This window comes from Ambystoma mexicanum, chromosome 8 (genome assembly GCF_040938575.1).
Source record: "Ambystoma mexicanum isolate Mex_15411 chromosome 8, UKY_AmexF1_1, whole genome shotgun sequence".
NCBI classification, from domain to species: Eukaryota; Metazoa; Chordata; class Amphibia; order Caudata; family Ambystomatidae; genus Ambystoma; species Ambystoma mexicanum.
Genome location: NC_090929.1, coordinates 1,720,346,941 through 1,720,365,311, shown reverse-complemented (window position 1 = coordinate 1,720,365,311; position 18,371 = coordinate 1,720,346,941). Strand labels below are relative to the sequence as shown.

At 52.9% G+C, this 18,371-nt stretch overlaps 1 protein-coding gene across 2 annotated transcripts in view; it reads left to right on the top strand.

The window, feature by feature from the left end:
* The first annotated feature begins 3,448 nt into the window (after positions 1-3,448).
* OAT (ornithine aminotransferase) overlaps positions 3,449-18,371 on the top strand; it is a 261,439-nt gene continuing 246,516 nt past the window's right edge. The window contains exon 1 of one of the 2 annotated variants that reach the window (XM_069612035.1): positions 3,449-3,558. The gene's annotated coding sequence lies outside the window, so the exon portion shown is untranslated. The remainder of the gene's footprint in view (positions 3,559-18,371) is intronic. The other variant, XM_069612037.1, reaches the window with a different exon arrangement.

Genomic DNA, 18,371 nt, shown 5'->3' with positions numbered 1-18,371 from the left:
CAGAGGGGCACAGCTGGCTGTGTGTGGGTAGAGGGGTACTGTGGCACAGCTGGCAAGGCCTTCTCTGTGTGGGTAGAGGGGCACAGCTGGTAAGGCCTCCTCCCTGTGGGCAGAGGGGCACAGCTGGCTGTGTGTGGGTAGAGGGGTACTGTGGCACAGCTGGCAAGGCCTCCTCTCTGTGGGCAGAGGGGCACAGCTGGCTGTGTGTGGGTAGAGGGGTACTGTGGCACAGCTGGCAAGGCCTTCTCTGTGTGGGTAGAGGGGCACAGCTGGTAAGGCCTCCTCCCTGTGGGCAGAGGGGCACAGCTGGCTGTGTGTGGGTAGAGGGGTACTGTGGCACAGCTGGCAAGGCCTCCTCTCTGTGGGCAGAGGGGCACAGCTGGCTCTGTGTGGGTAGAGGGGTACTGTGGCACAGCTGGCAAGGCCTCCTCCCTGTGGGCGGAGGGGCACAGCTGGCTCTGTGTGGGTAGAGGGGTACTGTGGCACAGCTGGCAAGGTCTCCTCTCTGTGGGCAGAGGGGCACAGCTGGCAAGGCCTCCTCTCTGTGGGCAGAGGGGCACAGCTGGCTGTGTGTGGGTAGAGGGGTACTGTGGCACAGCTGGCAAGGTCTCCTCTCTGTGGGCAGAGGGGCACAGCTGGCAAGGCCTCCTCTCTGTGGGCAGAGGGGCACAGCTGGCTGTGTGTGGGTAGAGGGGTACTGTGGCACAGCTGGCAAGGTCTCCTCTCTGTGGGCAGAGGGGCACAGCTGGCAAGGCCTCCTCTCTGTGGGCAGAGGGGCACAGCTGGCTGTGTGTGGGTAGAGGGGTACTGTGGCACAGCTGGCAAGGTCTCCTCTCTGTGGGCAGAGGGGCACAGCTGGCAAGGCCTCCTCTGTGGGCAGAGGGGCACAGCTGGCTGTGTGTGGGTAGAGGGGTACTGTGGCACAGCTGGCAAGGTCTCCTCTCTGTGGGCAGAGGGGCACAGCTGGCAAGGCCTCCTCTCTGTGGGCAGAGGGGCACAGCTGGCTGTGTGTGGGTAGAGGGGTACTGTGGCACAGCTGGCAAGGCCTCCTCCCTGTGGGTGGAGGGGCACAGTTGTCAAGGTCTCAGGCCTCCTCTGTGTAGCTCTCTAGTGTAGGCAGAGGCGCGTGGGGCGTCACGTGGACGCACACGGGAGCCCCTACAGCGCGTGCACCTGCAGCAGTGACCGCCTTCAGTTCCCTGGAAGCCCCTCTCGGACCACAGCTTCCTCTCTGTGGGTAGAGGGGCTTCCTCTGTGTGGGTAGAGGGTCACAGCTGGCAAGCCCTCCTCCCTGTGGGCAGAGGGGCACAGCTGGCAAGGCCTTCTCTGTGTGGGTAGAGGGGCACAGCTGGCAAGGACTCCTCTCTGTGGGCAGAGGGGCACAGCTGGCTGTGTGTGGGTAGAGGGGTACTGTGGCACAGCTGGCAAGGTCTCCTCTCTGTGGGCAGAGGGGCACAGCTGGCAAGGCCTCCTCCCTGTGGGCAGAGGGGCACAGCTGGCTGTGTGTGGGTAGAGGGGTACTGTGGCACAGCTGGCAAGGCCTTCTCTGTGTGGGTAGAGGGGCACAGCTGGTAAGGCCTCCTCCCTGTGGGCAGAGGGGCACAGCTGGCTGTGTGTGGGTAGAGGGGTACTGTGGCACAGCTGGCAAGGCCTCCTCTCTGTGGGCAGAGGGGCACAGCTGGCTGTGTGTGGGTAGAGGGGTACTGTGGCACAGCTGGCAAGGCCTCCTCTCTGTGGGCAGAGGGGCACAGCTGGCTGTGTGTGGGTAGAGGGGTACTGTGGCACAGCTGGCAAGGCCTTCTCTGTGTGGGTAGAGGGGCACAGCTGGTAAGGCCTCCTCCCTGTGGGCGGAGGGGCACAGCTGGCTGTGTGTGGGTAGAGGGGTACTGTGGCACAGCTGGCAAGGCCTCCTCCCTGTGGGTGGAGGGGCACAGCTGGCTGTGTGTGGGTAGAGGGGTACTGTGGCACAGCTGGCAAGGCCTCCTCTCTGTGGGCAGAGGGGCACAGCTGGCTGTGTGTGGGTAGAGGGGTACTGTGGCACAGCTGGCAAGGCCTTCTCTGTGTGGGTAGAGGGGCACAGCTGGTAAGGCCTCCTCCCTGTGGGCGGAGGGGCACAGCTGGCTGTGTGTGGGTAGAGGGGTACTGTGGCACAGCTGGCAAGGCCTCCTCTCTGTGGGCAGAGGGGCACAGCTGGCTGTGTGTGGGTAGAGGGGTACTGTGGCACAGCTGGCAAGGCCTTCTCTGTGTGGGTAGAGGGGCACAGCTGGTAAGGCCTCCTCCCTGTGGGCGGAGGGGCACAGCTGGCTGTGTGTGGGTAGAGGGGTACTGTGGCACAGCTGGCAAGGCCTTCTCTGTGTGGGTAGAGGGGCACAGCTGGTAAGGCCTCCTCCCTGTGGGCGGAGGGGCACAGCTGGCTGTGTGTGGGTAGAGGGGTACTGTGGCACAGCTGGCAAGGCCTCCTCTCTGTGGGCAGAGGGGCACAGCTGGCTGTGTGTGGGTAGAGGGGTACTGTGGCACAGCTGGCAAGGCCTTCTCTGTGTGGGTAGAGGGGCACAGCTGGTAAGGCCTCCTCCCTGTGGGCGGAGGGGCACAGCTGGCTGTGTGTGGGTAGAGGGGTACTGTGGCACAGCTGGCAAGGCCTCCTCCCTGTGGGTGGAGGGGCACAGCTGGCTGTGTGTGGGTAGAGGGGTACTGTGGCACAGCTGGCAAGGCCTCCTCTCTGTGGGCAGAGGGGCACAGCTGGCTGTGTGTGGGTAGAGGGGTACTGTGGCACAGCTGGCAAGGCCTTCTCTGTGTGGGTAGAGGGGCACAGCTGGTAAGGCCTCCTCCCTGTGGGCGGAGGGGCACAGCTGGCTGTGTGTGGGTAGAGGGGTACTGTGGCACAGCTGGCAAGGCCTCCTCTCTGTGGGCAGAGGGGCACAGCTGGCTGTGTGTGGGTAGAGGGGTACTGTGGCACAGCTGGCAAGGCCTTCTCTGTGTGGGTAGAGGGGCACAGCTGGTAAGGCCTCCTCCCTGTGGGCGGAGGGGCACAGCTGGCTGTGTGTGGGTAGAGGGGTACTGTGGCACAGCTGGCAAGGCCTTCTCTGTGTGGGCAGAGGGGCACAGCTGGCAAGGCCTCCTCCCTGTGGGCAGAGGGGCACAGTTGTCAAGGTCTCAGGCCTCCTCTGTGTAGCTCTCTAGTGTAGGCAGAGGCGCGTGGGGCGTCACGTGGACGCACACGGGACCCCCTACAGCGCGTGCACCTGCAGCAGCCCCCTTGTGCGTGACCGCCTTCAGTTCCCTGGAAGCCCCTCTCGGACCACAGCCAATCCGAGCCTGCGCTGCGCTCGCGGCTCCCCTCGGACCCCTGATTGGCTGCGGTCTGAGGCGTGCACCCAATGGCACGCGCGCCCGCGGCTCCTCTCGGACCCCTGATTGGCTGCGGTCTGAGGCGTGTATCCAATAGCACGCGCGCTCGCGAGCCAGCCTGCTCCGTGACGTGGGTTGTTATATGGGGCGCTCGCGGCTGCTGGAGTTCTTCCGCGCGACGTGAGGAGAGAAGCGACAAGCGGCGCCAGGGTGAGGAGCGAGCGAGCGAGCGAGGGGGCGGGGCCAGCCAGGGGCACGTGACCCCGGGGGGGGGGGGGGGATAACGGGGGTACAGAGCCAGGAACGCAGGGCAGGTGCCGGGGTGACGTCACAGGCGCCGCACCCTGGACTCCCAGCCTAGGACCCCCCCCAGGGGCACTTATCACCCCCCCAGGGGTTCTGAAGTCTGAACTCCCCCCCCCCCCCCCCCGGGTTCTGAAGTCTGGATTCCCAGCCTAGGACCCCCCCCCCCCGGTTCTGAAGTCTGGATTCCCAGCCTAGGACCCCCCCCCGGTTCTGAAGTCTGGAATCCCAGCCTAGGACCCCCCCCCGGTTCTGAAGTCTGGAATCCCAGCCTAGGACCCCCCCCCCGGTTCTGAAGTCTGGAATCCCAGCCTAGGACCCCCCCCCCCCGGTTCTGAAGTCTGGAATCCCAGCCTAGGACCCCCCCCCCCCGGGGTTCTGAAGTCTGAACTCTCCCCACCCCCCCCCCCCAGCCCCCAGGGGTCCTGAAGTCTGAACTCCTCGCCCCCAGGGGTTTTGAAGTCTGGATTCCCAGCCTAGACCCCCCAGCCCCCAGGGGTTCTGAATCCGCCCCATAGAGACCCCACACTGGCCACCCCACATTGCACTGCCGGTGTTTGCCCCCCCTCTGCACAGCTGCTCGACCCCCCGCTGTGCTGCAGAACTGCTGTGACCCAGCACCAAACTACTCGGCCAGCAGCTGCTTCCACGCACTGCCCCTCCCTAGGAGCAGGCACTGCTCCCCTTCACCCATCACGATCCCCCCTCCCCAAGCTCGGAATCAGCACTCTATTGCACTGCCAGGATTCAACACTGCACCCACTGCCCCAGTAGTGCTGCCCCTAACGCCCGCCCCCCGAACCAGCACTCTCTATTGCACTGCACACCGCACCCACTGCCCCAGCAGCTGCTTCCACGCACCCATCAGCCCCCCCCGAACCAGCACTCTCTATTGCACTGCACACCGCACACACTGCCCCAGCAGCTGCTTCCACGCACCCATCAGCCCCCCCGAACCAGCACTCTCTATTGCACTGCACACCGCACCCACTGCCCCAGCAGCTGCTTCCACGCACCCATCAGCCCCCCCCGAACCAGCACTCTCTATTGCACTGCACACCGCACACACTGCCCCAGCAGCTGCTTCCACGCACCCATCAGCCCCCCCGAACCAGCACTCTCTATTGCACTGCACCCCGCACCCACTGCCCCAGCAGCTGCTTCCACGCACCCATCAGCCCCCCCCGAACCAGCACTCTCTATTGCACTGCACCCCGCACCCACTGCCCCAGCAGCTGCTTCCACGCACCCATCAGCCTCCCCGAACCAGCACTCTCTATTGCACTGCACCCCGCACCCACTGCCCCAGCAGCTGCTTCCACGCACCCATCAGCCCCCCCCCCGAACCAGCACTCTATTGCACTGCACCCCGCACCCACTGCCCCAGCAGCTGCTTCCACGCACCCATCAGGCCCCCCCAACCAGCACTCTCTATTGCACTGCACCCCGCACCCACTGCCCCAGCAGCTGCTTCCACGCACCCATCACCCCCCCCCCCGAACCAGCACTCTCTATTGCACTGCACCCCGCACCCACTGCCCCAGCAGCTGCTTCCACGCACCCATCAGCCCCCCCCCGAACCAGCACTCTATTGCACTGCACCCCGCACCCACTGCCCCAGCAGCTGCTTCCACGCACCCATCAGCCCCCCCCCGAACCAGCACTCTCTATTGCACTGCACCCCGCACCCACTGCCCCAGCAGCTGCTTCCACGCACCCATCAGCTCCCCCAACCAGCACTCTCTATTGCACTGCACCCCGCACCCACTGCCCCAGCAGCTGCTTCCACGCACCCATCAGCCCCCCCCGAACCAGCACTCTATTGCACTGCACCCCGCACCCACTGCCCCAGCAGCTGCTTCCACGCACCCATCACCCCCTCGAACCAGCACTCTCTATTGCACTGCACCCCGCACCCACTGCCCCAGCAGCTGCTTCCACGCACCCATCAGCCCCCCCGAACCAGCACTCTCTATTGCACTGCACCCCGCACCCACTGCCCCAGCAGCTGCTTCCACGCACCCATCAGCCCCCCCAACCAGCACTCTCTATTGCACTGCACCCCGCACCCACTGCCCCAGCAGCTGCTTCCACGCACCCATCAGCCCCCCCGAACCAGCACTCTCTATTGCACTGCACCCCGCACCCACTGCCCCAGCAGCTGCTTCCACGCACCCATCAGCCCCCCCCGAACCAGCACTCTCTATTGCACTGCACCCCGCACCCACTGCCCCAGCAGCTGCTTCCACGCACCCATCAGCCCCCCCCGAACCAGCACTCTCTATTGCACTGCACCCCGCACCCACTGCCCCAGCTGGTAGTGCATCCACACACTCCAGTGACCCCGCACTGCACCCCACACGCTGGCTGCTCGGAACCATCGGTCCCATCCCTCCCTCCCTCCCTGCTGCTGAATACTGTGATTTTGCTGCAGCTGCCCCCCTCCCCCCCCCCCCCCAGCTGCTGGCACGAGGTTATATTTAGGCGGCCGGGATAGGTGGGTGTGAGGGAGGCCAAAGCCGGCTCAGCCAATGGGGGCTCCGGGCTCCAGCTGATGCAACGGGCCCGGGGGAGGCGGGGCTCCCCCCGCGTGGAGTGCAGCCGGGATCACTGCACTGCACACTGGAGATCCGACGCCAGTGCTGCTTCTGTTTGATAGGAGTATCGTGCAACGTCTCCCTGCAGCCGGCCTCGGCAGTGTCGCCTCTGGTGTTCTCCTCCTAGGAGGGCCTCCTCGGACCCCCCCGCCCCCCCTCTTCTGCCATCTGAGATGCGCACAGACCTGCTGGTCCGTCTTCAGGGGCACTCTTCCACTTGGCAGGACTCCGAGGCCTGGCTACTGCCGGACCCATGAGCACACGCATGTCCCCGCTTATCCAGCACATTGATGAGCCATTCCTTGTTGCCACGTTGCCCTGGGCGTCCCCCACGCACCCCAAGCTCTTGCCTAGGCCACCGCAAGTTCATGACCGGCCCATCCCCACAATGTGACCACACACCTGCTGCTTGTGGTGGCATGCACCACACGTGCACCCCATACAATGTTGTTCATATGTCTTGAACTCAACCATGAGGTTTGTACTGGGACTGCTAGTTTCTAGTGACCTATGCGAGTTCATAGATTTGTGTTGGTTTAAACATCGATTTATCCTCACTTTGAGGGTTTTCGTCATGGAAGTCGTGTTATGGATACCTCACATAGCATGTGCTACTAATGTATTTTGCATATAATCGGTTCTGGGGCCTGCTGGCCACTATGGTGAGGAACCAAGACGAGAATGCGTGCAATATTCTTGAGAACATGTACAATAGACAAGGCGGTCTTATTGCTATTGTACAGAAGCCCCTCAACGCTCACACCAGAAGAAATGCAACCCACTAGGGAAACGGACCCAGCCCACATCTCGCAAGCAAAACCTTTTTATTTCCACAAAAATAAAGATGGGTCAGCAAAGTACTCTGCTGTCCGGAACGTTCTGGCAAAATCAATCCCACTTTAAAAGGGCACACAGCGTCATTGGTGCCTACGAGTCCAATCTGCTGGTAGGTGAGAGACCCTGTACATAGGCTACCTGCTCCAGCAGGAATGCCAGGCCATTGGTCCCAGCCCCGCCTCCATCTTCCACGTGTGCTTCTCCTTGAGCGTCATTGGGCAAGAAGCTACAATTTGTCATTATATGAGAAAAAACAATACAGCCTCTATCGCTACTCTAATGCGCACTTGGTACTGCAGACAAGGGCTCCAAAGATACTTCGAGGTCATTGCATTGCGCACACCAGCTCGATTCCAGACACGTCGGTGTCTATCCAAAGCTCCCCACCCGCGCTTTAGATTTGTTGTTTTCCCCCTCCCGGCCCTTCGCAGCACAAATCACGTGACCTAGGGTGAAGGCAACAACTGGTCCCTGATTTCTAATCTCTTCTCTAACCGGTGTATGGTCGGTGGTCTGGGACTGACTGGTACCTTGGAATGCTGGGGTCTTGAGATGGGGGCATCTAGGCACTAATACTTTGACGCCTGTCCTGGCTCCACGTATTAGCGTCATGAGGCTCATGCCCTCCCACTTGTGATATCACTGTTTGCAGAGAGCCTTGCAGGGCGTGTTCCTTTTGGGGTACAAATCCTGACGACATGAGACAGTGAAAGGTCTATGAATCTGTGCAGCGGAGCCTGGCCAGAGGCTGAATGTAGATATTAAACAGAATAGGAGAGAAAACCCATCCCTGGGGAATCCCACAAGTGATAGAAACAGGATTAGATTGTGAAGGCAGTCCCTTTTTACGCACACTCCAGAGTAAAGACAACCTGCTAGGCCAGGTGATAGCTTTGCAACGGTAACAAGGTTTAATTGTACAGAATACAAATATCAGCAAAGGACCCTGCTGCTTGAGAGCGATCTGGTCTATTCAGTTACAGCCGGGGGCTTAAAAATCCCACACGTGTCACAATATACAGTACAAATGGGCATCACTGATTGGAGGCACCCTACACATGAGCCTGCACCATGGGGGATGCCAGGCAGTAATTGGTTAGTTTGTTCCCCGTTGCTCTGGATCCACGTGGGTCAGCTGAGCTCATCCTCGCGGTGAAGGTCTGGCCACACATTAATACATTGTTCCTAACTAAACATGCTAAGCCTGAATATTAACCCATTGTGGCAGGCACCTGGGCACCACGGGAAATGGTGCCAGGTGGAAGGGAGGATAAAATACAGTCACGCTGACCCACCCATACAGGGCTTCATTGATACCGCAGTTGCCAAACAAGGTCTCTACCCTGGGGTTTGTTCTTTAGTTTATCCCTTGCAGTACCTTGTGTTACAAGGGATATGTTTCCATGCTTGAAGGAAATACAGCCGTGCATGCTTGGATCTTCTGCAGACACTTTATTTGGGGTGGCGGGGGTAGTTTGCTAATCAGGGAATGCAAAGGTGTGGGGGTCGAGTCAGTGGTGTGGGTCTGGCTCCTGCCTGGCCGGGTGGAGGTTAGAGGCCTAATGGCAGTTTTGTGGAGATGAATGGACGCAGCACAGAGCCTAGTGCTGTCTCACGCTCTTGAAGGGCGCATTCCTTTAGAAGATACTAAATATTCGCAACACTAGAGGAACGAGGGGGAAATGGACTTGTGGGAACAGGGCTCTTGCGAAGTCAGTATGTTTGTGCAGAAATTAGGCCTTGTGAACCAGGAACGTGAACAGCGCAGGCCTGCAATTTATCCCTTCCGGACCTAATACAAAATAGTCAAGGGCTGTGGGTTTTCTAATTGCGGACTTCTACTTCTAAGTGCTGTAGGGCCTTTACATGTTGCCTGATAGTGCGGATTGTTCCCCCCTCATACTTTATATCACCGCAAATGGTGTTTGCCTTACCTGGAAGCGTCTAGGGGGGGTTGGGCTAGGCTCATTTTCATCCCAACAATTGAAGGGGACAACGGTTAGCAAGAAAAGATCCAGGACAGGACCGAGCCAGAGATAACAGCAGCGGCCAGTCGGAAAAGCAGGATGTAATGTTCCTTGGTGCAAAAGGCTGCTGAAAGTCTGTCCACAATGTCACTCAAGGCTGGACTATTAACAGCCACTTCCTTAATCTACCTTCTCTCTGCCCCCTCGAGCTAATCTAGAATAGGGCTGCAAGACTTATTCTTGGCCCCAAGCCCCGGGACTTTATCTCCCAGCCCTTAAATCTCTCCGCTGGCTTGCAGTGGCTGCAATAATCCAATTCCAATCCCTCTGCATCATCACAAGCCCTTCTGGGGCCTGGGACCACGATATCTTCAAGTCGCTCTCACCAAATACTCTCCTTCCAGATCCCTCTGGCTCCTTCTCGCTGCTTGTCAATCGCTTCTCTAAGCAGCGAGCCAGTTACTGTTCTTTCCTCGACTGGCAACCTCCTCTGAAACGGCCTCCCCATTCTGTCTTGAGTCGGATCTCTTCAAGTTCTGCAAGCTCCTCAAGATTTCCCTCTTTTCCTCCTCTTTCCCTCTCTCCCTTCCCTGCTAAACCCCACAATCGCTGTGATTGGTGGCCTGGGCCCGTGTGTCACTCTGTGTCCTGGCCTTCTGTCCAATCGCCTGCAGCATACACCCTCCCTCAGCACTTGGTCTCGGGCACCCACTGGCTGCATTGTCTCCCAGCCCTGCACTTATTGTACCATGTCACTGCTTGGCATTTACCTGTTGCCTTTGCAACTGGCTCTCTAGCACTTCCCTCTCTGGAACCTCTAGTTCTTACCCGCTTCCCCTATCCCTTTGCTCCCTGCACTTGCATGCTCCGAATGTTCACCAGGTCTAGTGGGACTGCCTTTGTCTTTTGCTCATCACTGTTATTTTATTCCATTCTCGTGGTGTTCGCTTGTTCCCTTTCCTTTGCCCTGTGGGTGCTTTGAAACACAATTGATTGAAGTGCCTTACAAATGCCCAGTAAATTAAAGGAACGGTGACCCAACCCTGATCGGTGAGATGGGTCAAGTCTTCCATGACTGAGACCAGTACTGACGCAGTACCTCGCCGGGTCCTAACCCTGCTTGAAAAGAATCAAAAAAGGAAGACTTTTCCAGGACAGAAGAAAGTAGAGAAGCCAGTGATTCCAGAAGCTTCAGGAGAAAAGGAAATGGCGATTCCACGATAGTTCGCAGAAATGGTGGGATCCAGAGTGGGCTTCTTTTAACCACAAAATCACCAGTCTGTTAAAAGGTAGCAGGGATAAGCCGCAACAAAAAATAGATTGACCGCATCTGTCACGGCAGGGGCAAAAGTCGCAACAATGTTGGAGGTATATAAAAGCTTTTCATGCCATGAGCACCCCGTTCACTAGCACATTTTGGTCTAATTTGCACCAAAAGACGCATCAGCGCTGCTTTGTTCTCCCCTGGTTTCCAATTCGAAGGCAGTCAACTTAACAGATTAGGCTGCGCGGCTGTTGGACGAATGCACATTTTATCTTACGGGGAAATCGATGCAAAATATTAAATCATTTATAACTTTTAAACTGTTATTTGAATTTTTATCAAATTTGGGGGGATTGCGTGTGTAAACCAGGGTTCGGAATTGCTGGGAGCTATTTAGCTCCTGGTTATAGCCAAGGCGAGCCTGGTTAGCTTGAAACCAAGAGCTACTTCCAAGAGCTTCTTTTGACTCCCCAGGCAAGTGGCACCATATAAACATAGCTATGTGATATTAACTGTGTAGTTTTAGGAATATGCATAAAAGAGAATAAAGGGCATGCTTAAGGGATACTTGAAGGCTATTGGATGATATATAATAGACAGTTACTGTTTGTATCTTGCACACAAGCTAGATTTGCTGCACGCTCTGGATCAACAGGGATCGGAATTAAGATTGCAGGAGCTAAAAGCAGCACCTGGGTATCCAGCATTAGCCAGTGACCAGGAGCTACAACCGGGGAACCAGGAGTTAGTACATGGAGTTCTGCAAATCTAAATTCCACATAAGATGTAAACTGATCACTCTGTCCATTATTTATGACCTGTTATGCTTTAAATGTTTTTTTTAGATGCGTCTAAATGTTTATAGATTGTCCCAAACGCACAGATTTAAATTCACATGTGTGTTTATTCGGCATCAGTATGCCTGGGAAGCCAAAAGTAGCTCCTGGAAGCTGTTGCTCTCAAGCTAACCTGGCTCTTCTAGGCTACATGCAGGAGCTAAATAGCTTCCAGCTCCCCTCAATTTCGAACCCAAACGAACTCCTGGTTCCCCAGAGATGGCTCCTGCCTTATGGATGATGACTGATACTCCCGATCAACAAAACCTTATTTCGATCCGTGCAGTAAACATCTTGAAAAATTAGTCTAGTTTTTAGCAGTAGAATTTTTCGCAAAGTCAGTTGATCTTGGGTTTCACCTTAACTAAGTACTATTTCCTTAATATACTACAATTTACTGATTCCTAACATGCTGATAGTAGTTCTTTCACGGCAATCATTTCAGAAGTCTCGAACATCTCCAGACCCGCTAGCATTAAAATGAGGATCTTGCATCTATCAAACACTTCAGTTGAATAAGAGCCATTGCCGTCGCACTAATTTAAGACTGTTGTGCTAAGCCTTTACTTGGAATTGTTGATGGTAACATTAAGACATTTTATAATAACTCAGTTGCTTATTTACCATGTTTGCCAATGTGCTTTAAATTGAACACTTATATACAACTACCACCCACAATGAGTGCTTCTTTTGAGTACTTGACAGCATGAGTTGCGTGCCAGGATTTGAACCTGCTGATCATTCACAGATCTAAGCTCGGGTCTGACCAGCCATATGCCCGCATCATTTGGGAAGGGATTGATTCAGGGGGTACATTTCTCATCAATGCACCCATTGCAGCGCTTAGAAGCAGGAGCAGTGTCGTGGCACATTATTATAATGTATGAGGGGTTTATTTCTCACTGCACAGTTGATTAAATGTAATGCGCAACTCTGACAGGCAAGAGCATGTGCTTTCCAAGTTGAAATCTCTGCAGGGCTGAGTAAGACCATGATCCTTCTGAGGGTTAATACTAGATTTAACTTTGCTACTAACAGCTTTTCAGACCCTTCCCCTTAGTTATTGCGTGATCGCAAAACATACTGCCAATGTTTTTTAACTCAAAACAGCGCTTTAAAAAAATGTTTTAAAGAAAAAAAGATCCAAATTCTGCAACTCTTTGGGGCGCAAAGTGACTCATAACTTGGGCCGAAAAAGGAGAGCCCGATCCTTGCAGGCATCGCCAGGGCTTCCAGAATCTACTAGCTCTGAAGGGCGAGTACCATTTGCAATCCTTGCAGGCCATCTGAGTGGGGGCATCGCCAGGGCTTCCAGAATCTACTAGCTCTGAAGGGCGAGTACCATTTGCAGTCCTTGGAGGCCATCTGAGTGGGGGAATCTGAAGGGCGAGGACCATTTGCAGTCCTTGCAGGCCATCTGAGTGGGGGCATCTGAAGGGCGAGGACCATTTGCAGTCCTTGCAGGCCATCTGAGTGGGGGAATCTGAAGGGCGAGTACCATTTGCAGTCCTTGCAGGCCATCTGAGTGGGGGAATCTGAAGGGCGAGGACCATTTGCAGTCCTTGCAGGCCATCTGAGTGGGGGCATCTGAAGGGCGAGGACCATTTGCAGTCCTTGCAGGCCATCTGAGTGGGGGAATCTGAAGGGCGAATACCATTTGCAGTCCTTGCAGGCCATCTGAGTGGGGAAATCTGAAGGGCGAGTACCATTTGCATGATACGGCGACATGCACAGTTTTACAAAAAAGCACTGGTAAATATTTTGTCACCAGTCACCTTGGGGCAAGTGCATTACTCCTAGGTCCAGTAGGTAAATTAAGGAACTCTCCCTGCAGGTCTAGTGGGATTTTTAAGAATTTGCAAGGCCTGGAGTTTTTTTTTTTAAAATTTTTTTTTTTATTACCCCTTTGTGCAATTGTGGGACGTTTATGCGCATTTAAGAGCGCTCACCGAATTCAGTGTAGTAATGCCCAGAAAAAGAAGGAAACTCCTGTGCCTATTCCAAATAGGCGCAGGAGGGCGGGCAGTGCATGACAGTCTTCCTTGCCCCTGTCATGCATTGTGATAAGATATTTTAACTGCTGCTCTTTCGCTTGCACTTCAAATCCTCAAACAATAGAATTTTTTTGGTGGGGATTACATTTTGCCCTTAAACACTTGGGTGCTCGGAACCTGTAACACATTGTTGGGGAAAGTGCTGCTGACCCGAATGTAGTCAAGAGGGTCAAGACTAATCTTTTCTCCACAATATGATTTTAACTGCCGCTGGGTTTGAAATGAACACCACCTCTGTTGTATCAAAGTCTGCTATAATTTTACTGCAGGCCCACATTCTCCACTCTTCCAGAAGGGGTCCACTGTGATTAATTAAAGCTCCTTTTGCTAACTGAAAGCCTCTTGTGGCGTTCTGCAGTTTTGAAATAAATGCAAGATGTCCATATTACCATGGTGAACAGGAGGATGAGGCCCAGTTTGTATTATATGTGGATCCCCTCTGGTAATTAGAGGGCCTCGAAATTGGCCAGAAGCCATGTGAAGTGTGCCAGTGTGGTGACCACCTTGAGGCGGTAGAAAGATATTTCTAGAATCCATGTTACTCTTTCAATATCGTTGCACCCCGTGAAGCCAGACTTACTGTTGGGTCATCATTCAAGCTAATGTTCAGAAGCATGCCCCAGTATAGGAAAGACTCCACTTTTGCCAGCGGCTCCCGGTTTAGGCGCCAAGTTTTAGTCTTTGCATGGCTGAGTGGAATATTAGGACTTGGTTTCGCCACCTTTTTATCCTTCACTTAATAGTCAACATATAACTCCAGAGCCTCCAGTTTATGCCGAAGCCCTACTGACGTCTGATCGTGGACGGGATCATCTGCATAGAACCAGTGGCCCAAGGCCCTTCGAGTTATTCTAGGAGAGAAACCTTGAGCACCACTCGGTGTCATATATATATATATATATATATATATATATATATATATATATATATATATATCTCTGAAATAAAGTAATTGAATGGGGCTGGGGCCAAGGACACCCCTTTTTCAGATCTTTCGCGGTCTCTATAGATCTCGATAAGTGCCCTGCCCCGTCCAACCTGTTCCTCTGGGATGTATTGAGTACAATGAACTAATAACTTGGACCACCCCATCTCCCTAATTTCGCTGATGAGAGATCCCTGCCCACCAAATCAAAGGCCTGCGCCAGGTGGACCACGAGGTGAACTTTTCCTTTATTCATGATGGCACAGGTCTTTAATACATTTATATATCAAGACTCGTGCCCACCTCTTCAACAATGGCAGACTGGAATAGATAGCAACGTCCAGACCGCGACACCAGTCTGTTCAGGGGCAGTGAGGCAAATTACTTTCCCACTATGTCGAGAAGGGCGATGGGGCAGTCATTCTTGGGATCCTCCCTCTCCCACTTGAAGATCGGGACCACTATTGATGATTTCCATGATGAGGGCCTATTCCTCAACTTCACCATCTGACTAACAGTATTAAGAGGAATTGCGCCCATAAATCTGGGTCATCCGTTAACATCATATTTGTGATCTTGTCGGGTCCCGCGGCTCTCGAGTTACTAGCTCACTTGATCTGAGCAATGATATCCTCTTTATTTAAAGCAATTACCCACTCCCTCATCCTCTGTTCCTCATTCTGTCTCGGACCCTTGTCCGATGTGGCAGAGAGGGTAGAGAAATGCTTCGCCCGCATCTCCCCTGAACTGCATCAAGCTGCAAGGCCTGCTGTGAAGTACCTGTAGAGTTAATTCATTGCCAGACTTCTTGTACTTGTCTTTCACAGCATGTTTTCTGCGTCCTACTAAAACATCTTCCCCTTGTGTTACCTTACCCCATTTTTATCGGTCTGCCATCTACTTTATAGGAGTCTTACCATTTCCGGGCCGGCTATTGAAGGCTCAGAGCCAGAGCACAGTAGCCCCTCCATGATGACGGGAGGTGCAAGTATGCCTGTTTGCCACACACCCAGTAATGGTCCATCAGGGCAGCAGTTCCTTTTCGCATGTCTGGGATGACAAGGGTTCTGTTGCACCAGGTGTTTAAACCCATGGGCACTCTTCCTTCCCTGTGAAAGCACAGTTCATGTTTTTCTTCGTGTTGGCTCTTTACTGGCTTTTCAAGTGCGGTGACCCATGTCCACTTTCTGATGTGTTGTAGGAGGTAGATTGGGAAAATAAGTGTTCATATTTACATTTGTGTCAATGTTAAGCTGCCAGTATTGGGAACCTTGGAGGGTACTTGGTGTAACAGTGGGGAACATAACATATCATCAACAGTTGATTGAGGTAGGTTTCTTGGTTGGCTGTGAGGCAGTTTGTGGTATCTTAAACATTGTTGGAGTGGACAATTCATCATTCTGTACACATCACTTTCATTTCCATTATTCACCACTAACCCAGGCTGTGGGATTGCTTTTGTGTGATGCGTGTGTAAGGTAGTGAGATTTGGCGCTGCATTGTGATCCCATATTAGGTTTAGGACTTTATGCACATAACGGGCTGGCAACACAAGTGGAGAAAAGCAAGACCATGGTTCCCCCCCCCCCCCCCCAACTGTCCATAATACTAAAATCTACCCATGTACCCTGAATGGATTGAAGCTGGAGAATGGGTATTGCTCCATCACCAGAGTAATCTGAATGGGACACCCATTGGAATGTGATCGAGGGTAAATGCTTCTAAGCAGATAAACAGCTTTGTAAATGGACAGAAAAGTATGTCGTTTGAGACAGTGTTGTTGCTTTACCGTACGAAAGTTCGTACAATCATTTTCTATGGCATTGAAATATGGTGTGGAAATTATTTAGCTGCCTTAAGAAGATATCAAGCAATAGTATTGCGTAAACTATTTGGGTTGCCACCAACTCTATCTGTAGAACTACTGTACTTGGAGTTTGAGATCCCTGGTATTACATACGGCGCAACCAGGAAAACCATCCTATTCTGTGACAAATTGCTAAAGCTCGAAACTGATATAATGATTGGCGCATTTGTAGATGCCTTCTGTGACCTCAAAACCTATTATACCCTGGGCACCCAGGGGACGATGATCCGCTCCTGTATGAAATGGCAATCAGGTTGTTGTGGTGTAAGGCCTGATGGATGGAGCAGTTTACATAAAGAATAGACTCAAACAAAAAATTCTAGAGTGCTGTAAGGAACAGTATTTTACGTATCTGTTCTCAGGTAAAAACTTCACTGAATTTTGTGAATACATTAAAAGTAGAAATGTGAAGCCACAAAACATGGTGGCTTTCCCAAGTAGTGCAATAGCTATGTTAGTATTGCCTTAATGACCCAGGGAGCCTGGTTGCTGAATCATTCACATCACCATGCCCCCCACTGGGCCTACCTCCACGCTTTAAAAACACTCAAATAATAAGCTAAGATCACACACTAAAATAACAACCACTACTTTTTCCCGAGCCCACTAATTATGTGAGGCTCCTATTTTTATCCTTTTTCCACTTAATATCTGCACTGGTTGAGACAGAGCAATGCGGCGCCGCCTTCTACCCACTTTCATAGCTAAATTCCTCTGTTTTTCAACTTGTCTTTCCATATAAAAAAAAGGCCATTCAAAAAAGTGCTTATTTTCACACTTATCCTACTCCTTCATATTCTGATCATATGTGTTCCCTGCCCTCATTAGGCTCCATAAAAAATCTTCAATTTTTCCTGCATTTGTTTTCCCTTGCAATTAATACGTGCCCGTGTTCAAGAGCCACCGTTCCCGGTCTATCCACAATGCTTGGGCCTCCCCCTTGAGACCGCACCCAGCTCACGTGAGCAGTTGGGTATTCGCAAGGCCGGGACCCACAAAATCTTCTCTTCTGCATTCACGTTTTGTTTGGGGACTGGTCAGCCGTTGGTGGGGGCGGCCCGTCCGAGGAAGCGCTGGATCTCGCTGCAGGTACAGGGGTATCCGAAGAATATCACGCGAGAGGGGTCACCAAATAAAGGCGCACACCCAACATTGCACGTATACCTGAGACCGAATAATGGACACACCCCGGTTGGGAATGAGACCAGGAGAATAATTGCAAGTAAAACAAATTTATATAACATAAATGCAAGCAGAGAACTCTGCTGCCCGAGAGCGCTCTGCTAAACAATACACGGGCAGCACATTAAATGGAAAAAGAAAGAAGCGAAATAACCAATATCTAGCTAGACAGTCGCTCTCCGACGTACCCATTCCAGGGTCTGACAGCGACTGTCTAGCTAGATATTAGTTATCTAGCTTCTTTCTTTTTGGTTATTATGTCCAGGTGTCTCTGGACCTTTTCAGTCGGCTCCTATAAATATTTGTAGAACTTAAGCTATGGCATATTACCTACTTTTTGACTATTTGGATTTAATAAAATTGGTGCTCACCATCCTGCATAGCGCATTAAAAGGACACACATCGTCAGCTATGATGTTTCAAAAAAGGGTAAACATCTTGGCAATTGATTGGGGAAAGGCCTATGCCATACTCTATCACATAGGGGAGCCCGGATGCTAATTGGACGTTACTCTGCTTCAGGCACACGTGGGTCTGCTGGGCTCATCTCCGTGGTTGAAAGTCGGGTCAGTGGAGCACTACGTTTCTATCTACATAAGATAAGACAACAGGAACTGAGGGCATGAGAAAAATGACCAGCATAAAGTTCTAGCATGAATGGCGGTACTTTCAAACCCTATTGCCAGATATATACCCAGAGGTTCATAAAACAGTGCCCCAGACACCAGTCCCCGCCTTGGGGGTTTTGATCTACCTGATGGTGGTCAGTCATAATTTCGACAGTAAAATATAACTAAAATGCGTTGAGTATGAGGGTGGTGGGGGGGGGTGTGGGGGGGTGGCCGGGGGGTGTTGGGTGAAGGGGGGTTGAGGGGGACCCCCCATAGTAAATGATACTCTTTTTGTTTATTTATTGAAAAAATAAATAAATATATAATTAGAATGTGTTGAGTATGAGGGGTGAGAGGGTTGTGGGGGGGTGGCAGGGGGGTGTTGGGTGAGGTGTTGATATTTCTAATTGACATTTTTTGTCGACATTTCTTTTCTAAAAAATGACTTTTTACATTATATGTATAGGATGTCGACATTGTTTTCTACATTTTTTTTTCGACATTATGACTATAAACCCTACCTGATGCCTCATGATACGAATAGACATGTGTTGTTTCTATGGAGGATATACTGGTGCAT